General features: G+C 45.1%; 1 pseudogene; it reads right to left on the reverse strand.

The window, feature by feature from the left end:
• The window catches only part of LOC123409459, a 48625-nt pseudogene extending 30514 nt beyond the window's left edge, over positions 1 to 18111 (reverse strand).
• Positions 18112 to 18663: the final 552 nt, after the last annotated feature.

Consider the following 18663-nt stretch of genomic DNA (forward strand, 5'->3'; position numbering starts at 1 on the left):
GGTTAGACTTTGTCTTAATTCTTCTTTCATAGTTGCGGATGCTTGCGAGAGGGGTTAATCATAAGTGGGATGTTTGTCCAAGTAAGGGCAGCACCCAAGCACCGGTCCACCCACATATGAAAATATCAAAGTAGCGAACGCGAATCATATGAACATGATGAAAACTAGCTTGACAGAAATTCCTATGTGTCCTCGGGAGCGCTTTACCTCCTATAAGAGTTTGTCCAGGCTTGTCCCTTGCTACAAAATGGATTGGACCACTTTGCTGCACCTTTGTTACTTGCTACTTGCTACGAAGTATCTTATCACACAACTATCTGTTACCGATAATTTCAGTGCCTGCAGAGAATACCTTGCTGGAAACCACTTGTCAGTTCCTTCTGCTCCTCGTTGGGTTCGACACTCTTACTTATCGAAAGGACTACGATAGATCCCCTACACTTGTGGGTCATCACGACCCTATAGTTCAGCTCCATGTGGTGGAGGAACTAATCGACATGATGTGGGGCGACCCAACCGTAGGAGACGATCCCGTGGAGCAAGAGCAAGCATCTAGTGATTCAGGTTCGGACTACCGCGTCATCTCCAAGGAAGCGTTAGAAGGTGCTAAGTCTTCTACCACCACGCGCCTCTATGGGTGGATTCAAGATCGCGAGGTCCTGATGCTGGTGGACTCAGGATTGTTACACAACTTCATCTGCGAGACGCTGGCTGAGCATCTCCAAGGCGTGCAAGCTTGCAAGAGCACCATGGTGGTGCGGGTTGACAATGATGGGGTGATGCAATGCGATCGCAAGCTTCCCGCCTACCCATGGCGCACTCAAGGGGTGACCTTCCACACCAACCTCAATGTGATTCCCTTGGGCTGCTACGACATGATTTTGGGCATTGGTTGGCTGGCCCAGCACAGCTCTATGAGTGTGCATTGGAAGGACAAGACCATGAAGTTTGAGCACGAAGGCGAGCAAGTCTAGCTACAAGGCACAAGCGTGGGCACCACTCAATGTCAACAACTCTCTCAAGAAGATCTCGAGGGCCTATTCAAGCGTTCAGGGGTAGTGCGGGTGATCCACCTGTGCACAATGGCAAACGAAGGTTTGATTGCCATAGAGCTGCCAGTTCCTCCTGCCATGGCTAGCATGCTCCGTGACTACAACCACTTGTTTTCTGAACCCAGGGGGTTGCCACCTCAGTGCGCCTTCGATCACTCCATCCCTCTTCTTCCAGGAGCTAAGCCGGCTAATGTCAAGCCATATGTCACGCCCAAGATGCGACAAATGAAAATACCCACACGACGAAAATGGAAAGAAAAGGGGAATCTTCTGGGCGTCGGTCTCGGGCTGTCGCAACTCTCCTACACTACAAGAGGATCTCACCCTGAGATCCAAGAATGAAAGGGGGAGAGGATGAGAAGTAACAAGAGGTAAAACTTAGTCGCTTCTTTGACAAACGAGTGATACGAACGATCCTTGAAGGTTGCAAAGAGATGAGGAATGATATGAGAAAGAAGCAAGAATTCACGGAAAATTTCGGCAGCACTTCGGTAGGAAAATGGGACAAAAAAATCGATAAGAAGAGAGAATGACAACTACTAACTCCAATGAACTTGGCAAGCATTCTTGCAAGAAGAATTGGACGGAGTTGTTGGAAAAACAACAACGAGAAGAACAAGACAGTAGTGGATTTATGGAAACCTTTTCAAACTAATGAAGTAACAACCAGCCACTAACAGAAACAAGGATTGATTGGGAGAAACAAGATATGAACAATTCTTACACCAAGAGGATACATTGAGAACTTGGATTAATGACAAGCACCATGATAGCAACAATCACTAGGAAAAGCTTTAGGTGAGATCCAAACCAAGATAGCTCAATGAAGAAATCATGGGTTGAAAATATCTCATGATTAAAGAATTGGTGGTTTTAATTATCTCATACTTGAATGGAAGTCTCTTCGAGGCTCCTACATTAACAAGAATGCTATAACACCACCTCAAATGATAAAGGAAGAACAATGCACTAGAAATGGAAGAGAAAAAATACTTGAGGTACTCCAACAGGAATCTTGAAGAACACTTTGAGAAAAATCACATCCTTGAAGAACCACCAAGACGAGCCTCCGTATACAAATGAATGATGCAACGATATGAAGGTAGAAAAGAATAAGATTATGACCTTGCCAAGATTTAGATGAAGCCTCGCAAAGAGATTCTTGAGAAAACTTGGAACTCCGGAAAAGAAAAGATAATAACAGTTGAGAAAAAGGAATTGATATCATGAGCCACTCCGAAAGAAGAATTCAAATCATTTGATGAAACAAGAATAAGAATTGTGTTATGATAATTCTTCATCAAGTTTAATTGATGAGAAGCAACGGATTTAGCATACAACTTATTCCTCTTGAAAGAATCTTGAAGAGACAGAGAGATAAGCACCACTTGAGGCATCATTGAAGGAAGCACCGGTGAGAATTCACAAATAAATGGGAACACCACGAAATAATGGAGATACATGAGAACGAAGAGATCATGAGCCACCTGAGAGAAAACTTGAACAAGGCACCGGAATAACCGAGAGACGAACGAAGAGGCAACAATTGAGAAGAATTGAGGATGAAAGCTGAAAGCTGAGAACGAAGAATCTTCTGAAATGATGGCCTTCGAAGGAACGAGAAATAAAAACAACTCAGAGAAGCACCGGATAGCACGAAAGGGATTACTCATGATTGGAACAAATAAGATAATGCCACAAAGCTGAAATGAAGAATCTGCAAGAAAATGGACCAAGATTCGAGAGAAACACTCCTTCGGTCTTGAAAGAAGAGAATGATGAGAAGAACACCACCAAGAATTAATGAGACACTCCGGAATAAAGAAGAATGAAATGTTGAGCCAATATGAGAATTAATTCAAATAGATCTTGAATAAGTAATATGACTGATGGAAATCATACTTATGTCATAGTTGAAAAGAATTAATGATCTCCGGGAAAAGATTAAAAGCGCCAGGAAAGATCCTGGGAAAGAACCTGTGGGTTATGGGCCCACTCAAAAGAAACCACCGTTGAAAAGATTGCTCAAAAGATAGATATTGCACCGGTACAAATGAAAACTTGATGAGGTTGAGCACGTCAAAATAGTTGAAGGATCAAGAATCAGGACATCTGAAATATCTTCAACACTCCGGATAGAAAGAGAGAGGAATTAATAAACAAGATAGGCTCATAAGAATTCCCAACATAGGAAAGAATTACAAGGATGAATGGATAAGGTGACACGGACAACTAAATTGAATTCACCGAAAAAATAACAAGACTGAATAAGGATGAACATGAAGCTCCTGAGAATCTTCACAATGAATCACCGGGTAAGAGAGAAAAGAACAGACAGTGGAATCACAATGAAAAGAAAAACTGTTGGATGAAAATCCAATCACTGAAGAAAAGGGTGGGAGGGAGACAACTCCGGAAAGAATTCAGAGAATGATCTTGCAAAATTGGAAAGGATTGAATTCCCTTGAAGAGAAGCACACCGGTTGGAAAAGAATTGACATGACGACTCCAGTTGACAAGAATTGATATGACAATTTGAATGAACAAAAGAATTTGCATTCTCACATAAAAATATGAGAACACCTCTTAGGAAAGATCTGAAATCACCACTTGACATCGAAGCAACACAAATTGCCATATTCCAACAAAACAAGGATGCGGCTTGCAATTAGCCAGAACAAACTCATGAGAAAGATTCCGTCCGATATTTTCGTGGACAGGAATCCACTAGATGTCGAACCCCAACCTAACATCATGCGTTTGTTGGAAGATTATCCTATAAGTAACTAGTTGAACTCCCACCTATGAATTCCCGAAATATCTGGTCATGCAATCTGGTATACGGATACAAGGAGTAATATCACACAACTCCTATACTAACCCGTCACCTGTATCACATCCGTCAACACACAACCAGAATCTCGGACCTTCATCTACAACAGACCCTCGTGATCACAACGATACAAAGTATGGCAGTACTCCCGAACAATCTGCACCAGTACTGGGGGCATCGGGGTTATCTAGCCACTACTAGTATTGAAGCAATTACGAACATCCTTCATTCTGAGATACTAAGAAACCTGAATGATAACGATGTGCTCGAGAATCCCCTAGAGCTCAACTCCCCTGAAACTCAAAGCAGATAGGAGGCACCAAGACAGAACTCCATCACATCGGCATCATATAGATTCCAAGAATATCCGCGTGATCCTAAAATTTTTTTGAGTGGGGAGAGGAGTAGAATAAATTATTACGTCAAGATTTCTCACCAGAGCATAGAAGAGGAGAAAAAAGAATCCTACTCTCTGATATATAACTAGACTCAAAGCAGTTTTTCACTAGACTCGACTCGACCAAGTTCGATCAATCAAGGGGGCTCCTAGGTCGGTACTGCTCTGATACCAACTTGTCACGCCCAAGATGCGACAAATGAAAATACCCACACGACAAAAACGGAAAGAAAAGGGGAATCTTCTGGGCGTCGGTCTCGGGCTGTCACACTGTATCACTATAGCCTGACACAAAAGAATGAGGTGGAGCGTCATGTGGAGAACATGCTCGCGCAGGGCATCATAGTGCCAAGCTCTAGTCCCTTCGCTTCGCCAGTCCTCCTAGTCCAGAAGAAGGATCTTACCTGGAATTTTTGTGTGGATTACTGACACCTGAACGCGGTGAGAGTGAAGAACCTCTACCCTTGATGGTCATCGATGAGCTGCTCGATGAGCTTGCTAGCGCCAAGTTTTTCACAAGTCTGGACCTGCGTGCGGGGTATCATCAGATCCATATGAAGCCAAAAGACGAGAACAAGACTGCCTTCAAGACTCACAACGGGCACTATGAATTCCGGGTGCTGGCGTACGGACTCACGGGAGGCCCAACAACGTTTCAGGGTGGCATGAATACGGTGATGTCTCCTCTCAATTGCCACAATGTCTTGATCTTCATCGATGACATCTTGGTCTACAACGCCACCATCGAGGAGCACGTAGATCGAGTGCGCCAAGTTTTCCAATTATTGGACGAGCATCACCTGCATATCAAGCTCAGCAAGTGCTCATTCACGCGCCCAAGTCTCACCTACATGGGTCATGAGATCAGTGGTGAAGGGGACGCACAGACAACAAGAATATTATTGTGGTGCACAAAGGGCCCACCCCAACCAACGCCAAGGAGGTGTGGGGATTCCTTGGACTAGCAGGTTACTATAGCAAGTTCGTCAAGAATTTTGGCATCATCAGCAGGCCGTTGAAGGATTTGCTCAAAAAAACATGGTGTTTTATTGGACCGATCTAGAAGCCACATCCTTTCAGGAACTAAAGACAGCTCTTGTGTATGTCCCTGTTTTGGCGCTCCCCAACTTCAACCTCCAATTTAAGCTCGAGACCGATGCCTCTCACCACGGCATTGCAATAGTTCTGCATCAAGGCAAGCATCCACTGGCCTTTCTCAGTAAGGCTTTGGGGCCCAAGAACCGGGCTTTGTCAACCTATGATAAGGAGGACTGGCCATCCTTCTGGCAGTTGAACACTGGTGCCCCTACCTCCAGCATGCCGAGTTCGTCTTGAGACAATGCAGGAGAGCTACACGAGCGACCCAACGACATCAAAAATGCTCGCTCGTCTAGCTACAGAGCTGGAGGGTCCCGACGGCTTCATCCTTCAGAACAGAGTCATCAAGCAGAATGGACATGTATGGCTGGGCAACAACGTTCCTCTTCAGAAACAGGTGCTAACAGCCTTGCACTCTAGCGCTCTGGGACGGCATTCAGAGTTCAATGCCACTTACCGTCGAGTGCGTCGCTTGTTCACATGGCCAAGGGCGAAACAACATATTAAATTGTTCATGGAAGAATGCCATATTTATAAGCAGGCGAAACTGGAACGGTTCGCTATCCGGGGCTGCTGTAACCACTACAAAAATACCAATGCCAAAGCAAGCATGGGAGCTCATCACCATGGACTTCATCGAAGGGCTGCCCCAGTCCGCGCGTGTGATACAACAACATCTTGGTTGTCGTGGACAAGTTCTCACGGTATGTACACTTCATCCCCTTGTCTCACCCATTCATGGCTTTCCAAGTGGCACTCGCATTCGTCAACAATATCTACAAGCTGCATGGGCTGCGAGAGGCGATTTTTTCTGATCGGGATCCCATATTCACCAGTACCATGTGGAAGGAAATCTTCAGGCCAACGCACACGGGGCAAAATATGAGCATGGCTCGCCACCCTCAAACCGACGGCCAATCGGAACGAGTCAACCAGTGCCTGAAAACTTACCTCCAATGTTTCGTGCGTGCATGCCCATCCAAGTGGTCTTTGTTGCTTGCCCTCGCCGAATCCTGATACAACACTTCATCCCATTCTGCTTCGGGTACCTCCCTTTTGAAGCCCTGTATGGTCATGCTCCGCGGCACTTTGGTATTGTTGACTCGATGGCATGTGTGCACCAGACTTGGCGGGCTGGCTCGAGGATCATGCCCAAATGGGGGCGTTGTTACGACAACATCTCCTTCATGCCCGACAGCAGATGAAGGAGTTGACGGACAAGCGGCGCTCTAACCGCCAATTCGACACCGGCGACCGGTTGTTCCGTAAGATGCACCCTTACATCTAGCATTCCCTGGCGACATGAGCTAACTAGAAGCTCTCCTTCAGGTACTTTGGCACATTTCAAGTGATTCAGCGCGTGCACCATCCATAGGTGGCCTACAAGCTTCAGCTTCCGGCGACTTGCACCATCCACCCCGTCCTCCACGTCTCGTAGCTCCAGCGTGCCCTTCCGCCTATGGAGCAAGTCATGCAAGATTTACTAGCGGACACGGCCTCTAGTCTGGTTCCGGAGGAGATCCTCGCCACAAGACAATATGTGCGGGACAAGACTCCAATCCCTCAAGTCCTGGTCCCCTGGACAGACCAGCCGACATCGCTCGCTACCTGGGTGGATCGTGCGGAACTACTCCAACACTACCCGGACGCGCCATCTTGGGGACAAGTTGATTCTGAAGAAGGGGGGAATGTTATGACCCCGACTGGCACCAACCACTAGTAGAAAACAGGGCTACCGTTCGGTCCTGGCCAGCCCATTAGTCCCGGTTCTTCAAGAACCGGGACCAATGGGGGGTATTAGACCCGGTTCGTGAGCCCAGGGGGCCGGTCGGGGCCTCGTGGGCATTGGTCCCAGTTCGTGTGGAACCATTTGTCCCGGTTCAAGCCACGAACCGGGACCAATGGTCCTCGCTGTTGGCCCACAACCTTTAGTCCCGGTTCATGCCACAAACCGGGACAAATAACTTGCCTACATATATACCCACCGCCGCAGCAAAGCACCCCACAGTGCTCTGTTTTTGTCGAGCCGGCGAGGGGAGGGCATTTGGGTGCTCTAGTTCACCTCCTATGCACATGAGGTGTTCGATGAAATGCCCGAGCCACACTAGTTAAGCTTTCTCCTCTCGAAACTCAACCTCCGAGCTCCATTTTCAACGAGACTTGTCTAGATTTAGCGGTCCGTCACGCCCCGTCCCCGCCCCGTCTTCACCGCCGTCGATCGCCCGCGCCGATCTCGTCACCGGCACCACCGTGGTGAGCCTCTTGTTCTTATCTTCTTTCTGAAAGAAAAAAATTCTGACTTCAAATAGATACTTGTCTAATTTTCTTACTTTTATTATTCCTTGTTATTATATAGTGTGATGGTTTTGGTATCCGCCCACGTTGTCCTATCTATGATTCAGATGTGGTATATATTATCTTTTCATAACTATTTGGTTCATTTATTGTTTATGACAATTATGATGACCAACGTGACATATATTTTTAATCTAGGAGGTATGTGAACTGGAAATTCCAACCCACCTAGAAATGCTTCTCGAGAAGTTAACTTTGGTTGAAAAAGAAAACAAATATTTGAAGGAAAAATTGAAAATAATTGAGGATAAGAATATGGAAATGGAGTTGCATGTTGCCGAGGTCATTGACGATCGCAAGATGAAGATCGATGCGATGCGGTTGAAGATGGATGCAATGCGCTTGAAGATGGATGAAATGCGCTTGAAGGTTAGGAATATTAGAAAAAATGCCATTGATAAAGAGGCTTGGTATCATTATGTTGTTGGGTCAATTGTTACCTTACTTGCGATTTTGATCACGTTTATTGTTGCATTCAAATGTTTTACATAGTTGTATGTTGTTTTATGAGAGAACTTTATGTATTTATTTTTCAATAATAACATTTGATCACTATTGTGCTTTGGTTTTAATTGATGATGAACTTGTATTAATTTGGTCATTTCTCTATTCATTTTGTTCTGCAATGGTTTTTTGATATATACTTAATTTCATAATAGAGATGAACCGCTAATGGATGTACGGTGACCGACGCACTTTGGAGTACATTACGAACCGGGACTAATGCCCGAGTCGAAAAGGGTTGTAAATTGATGATGTGGCTTTGAATGGTGCATTTTGAACACAGAAAAACTATGGAGTTCAAATAAGTTCAAAAAAATGAAATTCCTTTGTAACAAACGAGTTTCCGTATGAAACCCTGATACTTCGAAAGAGATTGTCCGTTTTCTACACGAAGTGCATCCAGTTTTTGCCGTAACCCTCTCAACTTTCTCGCACATGCTATGTGGGTGAAATGATGATACCATGCCAACTTGGAACCTTTTAAGAGTTCATTTGAAATGCTTTTCAATTTCATGGTCTTATAGCTCATAATAATCAGTAAATGCATGAAAAATAACAAATGAAGTCACAAAGGGTTGTAAATTGATGATGTGGCTTTGAATGGTGCATTTTGAACATAGAAAAACTATGGAGTTCAAATAAGTTCAAAAAAATGAAATCCCTTTGTAACACACGAGTTTCCGTATGAAACCCTCATACTTCGAAAGAGATTTGTCCGTTTTGTACACGAAGTGCATCCAGTTTTTGCCGTAAGCCTCTCAACTTTCTCGCACATGCTATCTGGGTGAAATGATGATACCATACCAACTTGGAACCTTTTCAGAGTTCATTTGAAATGCTTTTCAATTTCATGGTCTTATAGCTCAAAATAATCAGTAAATGCATGAAAAATAACAAATGAAGTCAGAAAGGGTTGTAAATTGATGATGTGGCTTTGAATGGTGCATTTTGAACACAGAAAAACTATGGAGTTCAAATGAGTTCAAAAAAATGAAATCCCTTTGTAACAGACGAGTTTCCGTATGAAACCCTAATACTTCGAAAGAGATTGTCCGTTTTCTACACGAAGTGCATCCAGTTTTTGCCATAACCCTCTCAACTTTCTCGCACATGCTATGTGGGTGAAATGATGATACCATACCAACTTGGAACCTTTTCAGAGTTCATTTGAAATGCTTTTCAATTTCATGGTCTTATAGCTCAAAATAATTACTAAATGCATGAAAAATAACAAATGAAGTCAAAAAAGGGTTGTAAATTGATGATGTGGCTTTGAATGGTGCATTTTGAACACAGAAAAACTATGGAGTTCAAATAAGTTCAAAAAAAATGAAATCCCTTTGTAACAAACGAGTTTCCGTATGAAACCCTGATACTTCGAAAGAGATTGTCCGTTTTCTACATGAAGTGCATCCAGTTTTTGCCGTAACCCTCTCAACTTTCTCGCTTATGCTATGTGGGTGAAATGATGATACCATGCCAACTTGGAACCTTTTCAGAGTTCATTTCAAATGCTTCTCAATTTCATGGTCTTATAGCTCATAATAATCAGTAAATGCATGAAAAATAACAAATGAAGTCAGAAAGGGTTGTAAATTGATGATGTGGCTTTGAATGGTGCATTTTGAACACTAGAAAAACTATGAAGTTCAAATAAGTTCAAAAAAATGAAATCCCTTTGTAATAGACGAGTTTCCGTATGAAACCTTGATACTTCGAAAGAGATTGACCGTTTTGTACACGAAGTGCACCCAGTTTTTGTCGTAACCCTCTCAACTTTCTCGCACATGCTATGTGGGTGAAATGATGATACCGTGCCAACTTGGAACCTTTTCAGAGTTCATTTTAAATGCTTTTCAATTTCATGGTCTTATAGCTCAAAATAATCATTAAATGCATGAAAAATAACAAATGAAGTCAGAAAGGGTTGTAAATTGATGATGTGGCTTTGAATGGTGCATTTTGAACACAGAAAAACTATGGAGTTCAAATAAGTTCAAAAAAATGAAATCCCTTTGTAACAGACGTGTTTCTGGGACTAAAGATCCAGCGAAACCACGTGGCATGACGCGCAAACACGTGGCGTGCCACATATGTTATTAGTCCCGGTTCAGGAAAAAAACCGGGACTAAAGATCCAGCACAACCACGTGGCGTGCCGCGCAAACACGTGGCATGCCGCATATGTTATTAGTCCCGGTTTTAGATACGAACCGGGACTAAAGGATTGCCTATATAAACCCTCCCCCCTCCCACCCCTCTCTTGTGTTTTTGGGCGTTGAGGTGTGATCATGCATGCCATGCTCTTGCCACTCTAGCTCATGCATATGAGAGAGAAGAATGTCGGCTGTTGTTATGGGGGTCGCTCTTCCTTCTTCTCCTTGTGCTAGATATTTGTTATGCATTACGGGAAGAAGGAATAGCGGCCATCATTGAAGGTCGGAAAATCAGATGAGGGAGTGTCCACCATATATGAGAGAAACTTTAATAGAAAAAAGAATTATCATAAAATAAAATTAATAAGTACTTTGTTGTAAGGAGATACAAAACAAAATAAGCTAACTAAAAAAATAAACAAAACAAAAATAAAGCAAAAAAACAAAACAAAAATAATGGAAAAAAATTAAAAAATAGATGCGAATTTATAGAGAAAATTTAACCTAAATTCAAAGTATTAGTTAGCGCTAACTAATACTTTGAATTTAGGTTGAATTTTCTCTATAAAGTCGTTCCTCTCCACATTGCAGCCGCGACGGAGCTTATAAACAGGCTCGGAAGCCCTTCGCTTGGCGAGGTGGGACTAAACATTCAACCGCACCACGACTGTGGCAGGCAACCGGTACCAATGCAAAAAAATAAATAAAATAAATAAAACAAAAAAATGGAAAAAATGAAAAAATTGCCACGAACTTGGCCACCACGGCCTGAATACGACTAGAAACCCATCCATGGGCCAGGATTCAGGCCCGCAGTAGGCCCAGAAGGCCCATCGGGCAAAGCATTAGCAAGTAGGCCCGTAAGCCATGCAGTGGAGAGGAGCTCGAGAGTGGTGCGGTAGTGGGGCTTATAAACCACTGCGCGCCCCTCTCAACTAGCGAGGTGGGACTAAACTTTGGCCGCGACGCGGGCAGCACAGGGGCCTTTGGTACCGGTTCGTGGCACCAACCGGTACCAATGCCCCCCTTTAGTCCCGGTTGGTTCCACCAACCGGGACCAAAGGCACTTTTCAGCAGCCCAAAGGGCGGGAAGCGGCGGCCTTTGGTCCCGGTTGGTGGCACCAACCGGGACTAAAGGGTGGGCATTGGTACCGGTTGGTGCCACGAACCGGTACCAATGACTTTGATATATAAGCCCGCGCTTCTGAAATTTTCATGAGTTTCTTCGATCCCTCCGACGACGCCGGCAGGCTGCCCAAGATCCCGACCACGCCTCTGCCCCCCCCCCCCCCGACCACGCCACCGTTGCCCCCTCCCCGACCGCGCCGCCGTCGCCGTGCCTCTGCCCCCTGACCACGCCACCGTCGCCGCCGTTGTTGTGCCTCTGCCCCCCCGACCATGCGCTGTTGCCGCCGTCGCCGTGCTTCTACCGCGCCCCCGACCTGCCCCGTCGACGCCGTCACCGCCCTCTGCCCCATCGACGTCGTCGTCGCCCTCTGCCCTGAACACGCCGCCGTCGCCCTGCCCCTATCATGCCGTCGTCGCCGCCCTCTACACCAACGCCGACGTCGTGCCTCTGCCCCTGCCCCGACCAACCTCTCCCTCCTTGGTCAGGCCGGCGGCGCTGCCCCTGTCCTCTCCTCTGTTTTTTTCATTATATGATGTCTTTTTCCACATTATGTGTATATGTGTGAGTATATGTATGTATATGTTCTTTTCATTATTAGATTTTTTGTTCATATATATGATGATTTGTTTTTTGTATTTTTATAAAAACTGATATATGTATATGTTCTCTGTGCATATAAAAGTTAGATTTTTAGTACATTTGGGTACATTTTAGGTTAGTTTTATCTATATATGTTCTCTGATTTAGTACATTTTAGGTTAGTTTTATCTATATATATTTAGGAAGAAGGAAGAAGGAAGAAGAAGAAAAAGTTTTATATATGCAAAAGTTACATTTTTAGAAAAGTATTATATATCTAGCTAGGAAGATAAGGAAGAAGAAGAAAATGAATGAGAGGAAAAAGGAAAATAAGAAGAGGAAGAAAGGAGAAGAAGAGGAGAGCAAGAAGAGGAGAAATAAATAAGAAGAGGAAAAAAGAAGAAAAAGAAGAGAAGAAGAAGAAAGGAATAGAGGAGAAAGAAGAAAAAAATAGAATTTCTATTTTTTTCTTCTTTCTCCTCTATTCCTTTCTTCTTCTCTTTTTTTCTTTTTTTTTCTTCGATTGCTTCTCTTCTGTTCCTTTCTTCTTCTCCTCTTTTTATTTCTTGTTTTGTCTTCTTATTTTTTATCGGGTATGTCGTTGTCGATATATACCCCCTCCCAAATTTACCAAGTTAAAAGAGCGTTGTCGTCGAGGCCACCCCAAACCCTTGAAGCATTGTGTCCAGGCCACCCCAAACCCTTGAAGCGTTGTGTCGAGGCCACCCCAAACCGTTGAAGCGTTGTCTAGACCACCCCAAACCCTAGAGAAGCAGCGTCGAGGCCACTAACATGATTCCTTATTGTGATTAGCTAGCTAGTTCTACGTTTGCCACTAATATATATCCATCTGTACCATGTTTGAATAATAATTGACATGTTGTAAATATTTGCAGAAACTATGGATCACTCCCGAGACGAAGAGGAAGAAGCGATGTTGGGGGAGATAATCGCACAAGGAAGTGATGTCATTGCGTCGTTTCTCAGAGACACCGATGGTCTGGAAGGACCGGGTGAAGAAGAGGGCTATGTTCATGATGATCTGGAAGGACCGGGTGAAGAAGAGGGCGTTCATGATGATCCAGAAGGACCGGGTGAAGAAGAGGGCGTTCATGATGGCTCCGTTGACCGAACCGAGTCCGGCCAGGTATATATATATTAGTTAAGCCCGTGCTGACTAGTTAATTGATGCATTCATTGTTTTCATATGTACACATATTAATTAACTCTCGTCTTTCTTCTTTTTTCTCTAGCCCTCCGGATCGACTTCAACTTCGGTAAAGAAACGAGGCTTGAAGAAAAAGTTGCGCTGGGATGAAAGGTTTGAGATCACAGCAATCGCGTGCGATGGCAAGCCGATTGAACCCATCCGGACAAGGGATGCATTTCGTGCTTAGTGCGGGGTTCTTGTTAGGGACAAGATCCCGATCAGTATCCAGCAATGGTTAAAGCCAAAGAAGGAAGACCCTGAGGTGCCGACGTCTTATGTCTCCGATAAACAGAAAGAAGATCTTTGGACAACGCTTAAGGAAAATTTCACCCTACCGCCAGAGGAGGATCCAGAGAAGCCAGTTAAAGAGGAATTGATCAAGTCTCATGCTCTTAAGAAGATGGCAGAACTATTCAGGAGGTGGAAGAATGAGCTGAAAACGTTTGTCGACAAAGAAGAGACACCAGAATTCACCGGCCGGTTTGAGAAGATCAGAGAACAATGGCCCGCATTTGTGGCCCACAAGACATCGGAAAAGAGTAAGAAGATGTCAGCGACAAACAAGAAAAATGCTGCAAAGAAGAAGCATCACCATCGCACGGGGTCAGGTGGTTACCTCAAAGCCCGACCTTTGTGGGACAAGGCTGAGAATGACCTGATTGCTAAAGGGGTCGAACCAGAGACATTGAGATGGCCAGACCGTTGCCGGACTTGGTTCTTCGGGGTCGGCGGAACCTTGGACCCTGTATCAGGGGAGTGCGTTTGGACGGAAGAGCAACTGCGAATACCCGTCAGGAAGCTTCAACACTATATCGCCGCAGCACAGGAAGGGGCGTTCATTCCAGACAAAGAGAATGACAAGCTCACAATGGCCCTCGGGAATCCTGAGCACCCTGGATGGACACGAGGCACGCCAGGCTCCCTTCCATGGAAGGTTGGGTTTCCGGACATAGGGGGTTACAAAACCCAAGAGAGGAGGAAGAAAGCGGAGCATAGCCAACTGCAGGCGCTGCACGAAAGGGTAGAAGGGCTAGAGGAACGAGAAGCAGATCGCAACAAACGACCTGCCGAAGCTTCCCCTGGAGCTACCCCGCCATCTCAGCGGAGAAGCAGCGTGGCTTCCATCGAGCAGACTCAGCAGCTGGAGCCTGTCTTCACGTGCTACCCCGTGGATGCTATCACAGAGTCTCAACATTGCTACCTTATGACGCAATGGATGACATTGAAAGTCAAGGCGGCTGTTGGCTCTGTTATACCTAATGAACCTGGCTCAACCTACCACGGCCAGCCGATTCCAGAAGGATATGCTAGGGTGATGGTGGATCAAATAACGGAAGGATTTGAGGACCTTGAGCTTGACCACCCTACGGGTCAAGGGGAGATTCGGCTGGGTTCTTCTCTGAAGACTCCATGCCTATGGCGAAAGGAGCTCATCCACCTTCCGAACTGGACGCCTCCGCCTCCTCCTCCTCCTCCAGCGAGTTAGGGCCCGCCTCCTCCTCCGCCTCCTCCGGCGAGTGATCAGGGCACTCAGCCTCCTTCTCCGGCGCGTGACGGCACTCCGCCTCCTTCTCCGCCTGCATCGGCGCGCCTGAGCAGCCAGCTGCCTCCTCCTTCTCCGCCTCCTTCTCCGCCTCGTAAGAAAGGAAAGACAGTCGCAGCCGCTCCGTCTGCTCCGACGTGTAGCAGTACAGCCAGAGGCAGACAATACAAATACGGTCCTTCTCTGAAGCCTCTAGAGAAGTTACCATACGAGAGGAGCCCGGAGGAAAACGAGAAGATCATGGAAGCCGAAGTGAAGAACTTCTTTGAAGGGGTGAAAGCAAAAAAAAACATCCACCTCCGGAGGAGAAGATAGATCCGGTAAAAGCAAAGCGTACTCTGGCTGCCCTGAAGAAACCACCAAAGTCTCCGACGAAAGGCAACTATGAGTGCATTATTACAAAGTCATTTATCGAAGCGCAGCGGTCGGGAAGTACTATCAGTGATCAAAGGTTAGCAGAACGACGAGCTGGGAAAAAAGTTGCCCAGCTCGGCGAACAAGCGAACCAATCGTTCCCCCCGCTCAAGGTGTCTAGCGATATCGTCGCTAATCATCCGGGGATCTTGTTGCCCGGTACCAATCCTGCAGATTACCTGCCCGATGATCCACATTTTGATTTATTGGAGGTGGACGAACACAAATACGTGTACGGGAAGCCTCTCATCAAAGATGAAAGATCTCTAACAACGATGATGCGAAGATTCCATGATTGGTACATGAAAACTTGCAAAGAGTCTAGGGGGAGTAATATTTTTATGTTGGGAGTTAGAAAGGAGCATGACCTCATTGGACTTGAACTGTTGATGGTTCCATTTGAGGAGTTATTCCTGTTTTTCAATCTAAAGGCCCTCGATAAATTAATGATCACTTGCTACTGCCTGTAAGTAGTACTACTTCTGTCATTAAGTCTCTATATATAGGTCAGCTCTTTCGTTGCATGTATTTTTAATTATCCTCACTATATTATATGCAGATTGAAGATCGTCGAATTGAAGAAAAGACAAATCGGTGATATTGGGTTCATTAACACAAATCTCGTAGATGCATTTATGATTAAATCTCAGGCCAAAGATACCGAGGCCAACCTGCTACAATCGTTTGTATTGAATCAAAACAAAGCTATAATACTCTTCCCTTACGAATTCCAGTGAGTGTTACTGTCTTGTGCATATTCAGTTTCCCTTATTAGTCAAGGTTATAGTAATGTAATTGATGAGTTATGCATGCGTGCGCAGCTTCCACTATATTCTCCTAGAGATTAAGCTTGAGCAGGGACTAGTAACCGTCTTAGACTCGAGACGAAAAGATCCCAACGAGTATGCGGACATGACTGAAATTCTAGAGAAGTAAGTTAAATCGATCATTATCGCACCATATCGGCAACTTTGTTCATTTCCTGATATCAAGTAATTGTTTTCTTTGTCTGACGGGGTTTGGAAAAAATTCACCGCAAAAACTCCGGGACTGCCGAAGAAGCTGCAATTTAGAAACCCGAAAGTAAGTACTATAGTAGCATGTTCCACGCATCTCCTAGTGATTCAAGCGTTAGTTTCATCAATACCATTTAGCATGCTTGCTAACTATCAATTTGATTGACCTCTATTTCTTATAAAGTGGTTGTGGCAGGAACCAGGGAATGATTACTGTGGATACTACATTTGCGAGTCCATCCGCCACGTGACCTGTGAGCGGGGCTACTCTGACAAACAATATGACGTGCGTAAATAATAATATTCACAATTTTATTTTATTACCATCATTTGTGTTCAGTTTCATTTATTCATATATATGTATTGACCCCCTTCTTCAAATTAGATATATCGGATGCGGAATGAACTCCTACCAGCAGATCGTATGCGAGGAATTCAAGAGGAATTGGCGGCATTCTTTCTTGACCACGTGATCGCTAAAGACGGAGAATACCATGTGAACCCTAACAAGTTGAATTTTAATTAGGAGATTATATTGTAAGAGATAATTATATTGTATATATGTAGCCAGTAGCATCGGATAGATATACGAGAACTTGTTGTTCGACCAATCTCTCAGAGAAGGAGAGGTGGTCGATATCACTTCTCTTTGTATGCATATGTTCATGACGATCTTCTGTTTCCTTCATTTGCTTACTAGCTATCGTGTCTAGTCCTCTCTATACGTATAGTATGCAGCGTCGACCAAGCACGGAGATAAGAGAGGACACTTCTCTCTATTCATTAGCTAGCTAACACAATATATGAAACACCTAAATTAACCCCTCAAAACCCCCAACCCCCCCCCCCTTTCAAAAAAAAACATCACCTGAAATGATGACGTGTGGATGCCTTTTGGTCCCGATTGGTGTCACCAACCGGGACTAAAGGCCCCCCTGCCCGGGCTCGTCGCACCGGCCACGTGGAGGCCCATCTGTCTCGGTTCGTGTAAGAACCGGGAATAAAGGCCAAGGACATTAGTAACGACTTTTTAGTCCCAGTTCCGAAACCGGGACAGAAGGTCCTTACAAACCGGGACAAAAGACCCTTTTTCTACTAGTGCACCCTTACCACCGGCCCACTGGAGAGGATGGCCCAAGGCCAACCAAGGCGCGAGAGAAGGCCTAGCAGTTGCTTCCCAGTCCACGAGTGGACGTCCTAGTCCCTACTTGTGTGTGGAACCCCCGAGGGAGGAGGCAGGCAGAAAGCAGAGGACTGTGGCGGCGACAGCTCTACCCTAATCATCATTTCTCTTCTACCTTAGAACCCTAGCTACCTTCCATATTTGTGTAATTCAGGGTCTCGGTGTGTAAGATCGAACCAAGGGTGTAACAGAACGGTAGAATCAGGTCATGCCTCTTTGCCGGCAGCCGTTGCACTAATGAGACGCTTCCTTTCGAAGCATGAGGGTGAGCTCCTCCCGACGGATCACCGACGACAGTGTCACGCAGCACGGATGGAGGTCCAAGCCCTTATTGACGACGCAGTGGTAGTGCAACATGAGCACCACCCCGCGACATGTCCTGCCGCAGCCCCGCAGGTGCTTGTGGCAGAGCTGGAACTCTCTACCCTTGAACAATGGGCGCACCAATCTGGACCTCTGCAAGGGCACATTCATTGTGGAGGTCGAAGTTCCAAGGTCGGCATGTCTACCGGCCCCCAATGCCAAGCCCCTTGCACACGTTGCACTGGAACTCCGCGGCGCCGGTGGTCATGAGCTTCAGCTTCTGCTCTCGGTGGGCAGGGTGGCAGATCTCCACAGAATTACAAAGAAATCGAAAAATCATGATATTTTTTTCAACAAACGTGATCAAGTGTTACACTCATGTAAAAAGTTTCGCCAAGGAGTAACTATGATGGTATTATAGCCCAAAACTTTTATACGGGTACAACACAAGGTCAAGTTTTTTCCTAAAATCGTAAGATTTTTTGGATCATTTGCGCAATATCTAGTTTTTTTTGGCATATCGAGTGCATATGCACCTGAGAGCCAATGCTTCCGACAACTAATTACCAGTTACATCTTTTGGAGCCTCCAAGAAGTATTCATAAACAGAAAAATCAAATTGGTTTCTCACTACATTCTTATTTGGGGCGAACCTACCCGATATATGTTTTCTTCGAGAATGCTTTTACTACATTTTTCACGGGGTGTGGCTAGGTCCACGTCAACTGAGACTTACCAAGTCCAGTCAAGTGGAAAAACTTGTAAGAAAAAGAAAGAAAGAAATTGAAAGAAATATTTGTACGGATCTCATTGTAAGATCTCACAAATATAGCATCGACTTAGACATAATCAAGTCTCAGTCAACTGAGATTTAGCAAGACTGTTTTCATGA

The sequence above is a fragment of the Hordeum vulgare genome, chromosome 7H (genome assembly GCF_904849725.1).
Source record: "Hordeum vulgare subsp. vulgare chromosome 7H, MorexV3_pseudomolecules_assembly, whole genome shotgun sequence".
Taxonomy (NCBI): Eukaryota; Viridiplantae; Streptophyta; class Magnoliopsida; order Poales; family Poaceae; genus Hordeum; species Hordeum vulgare.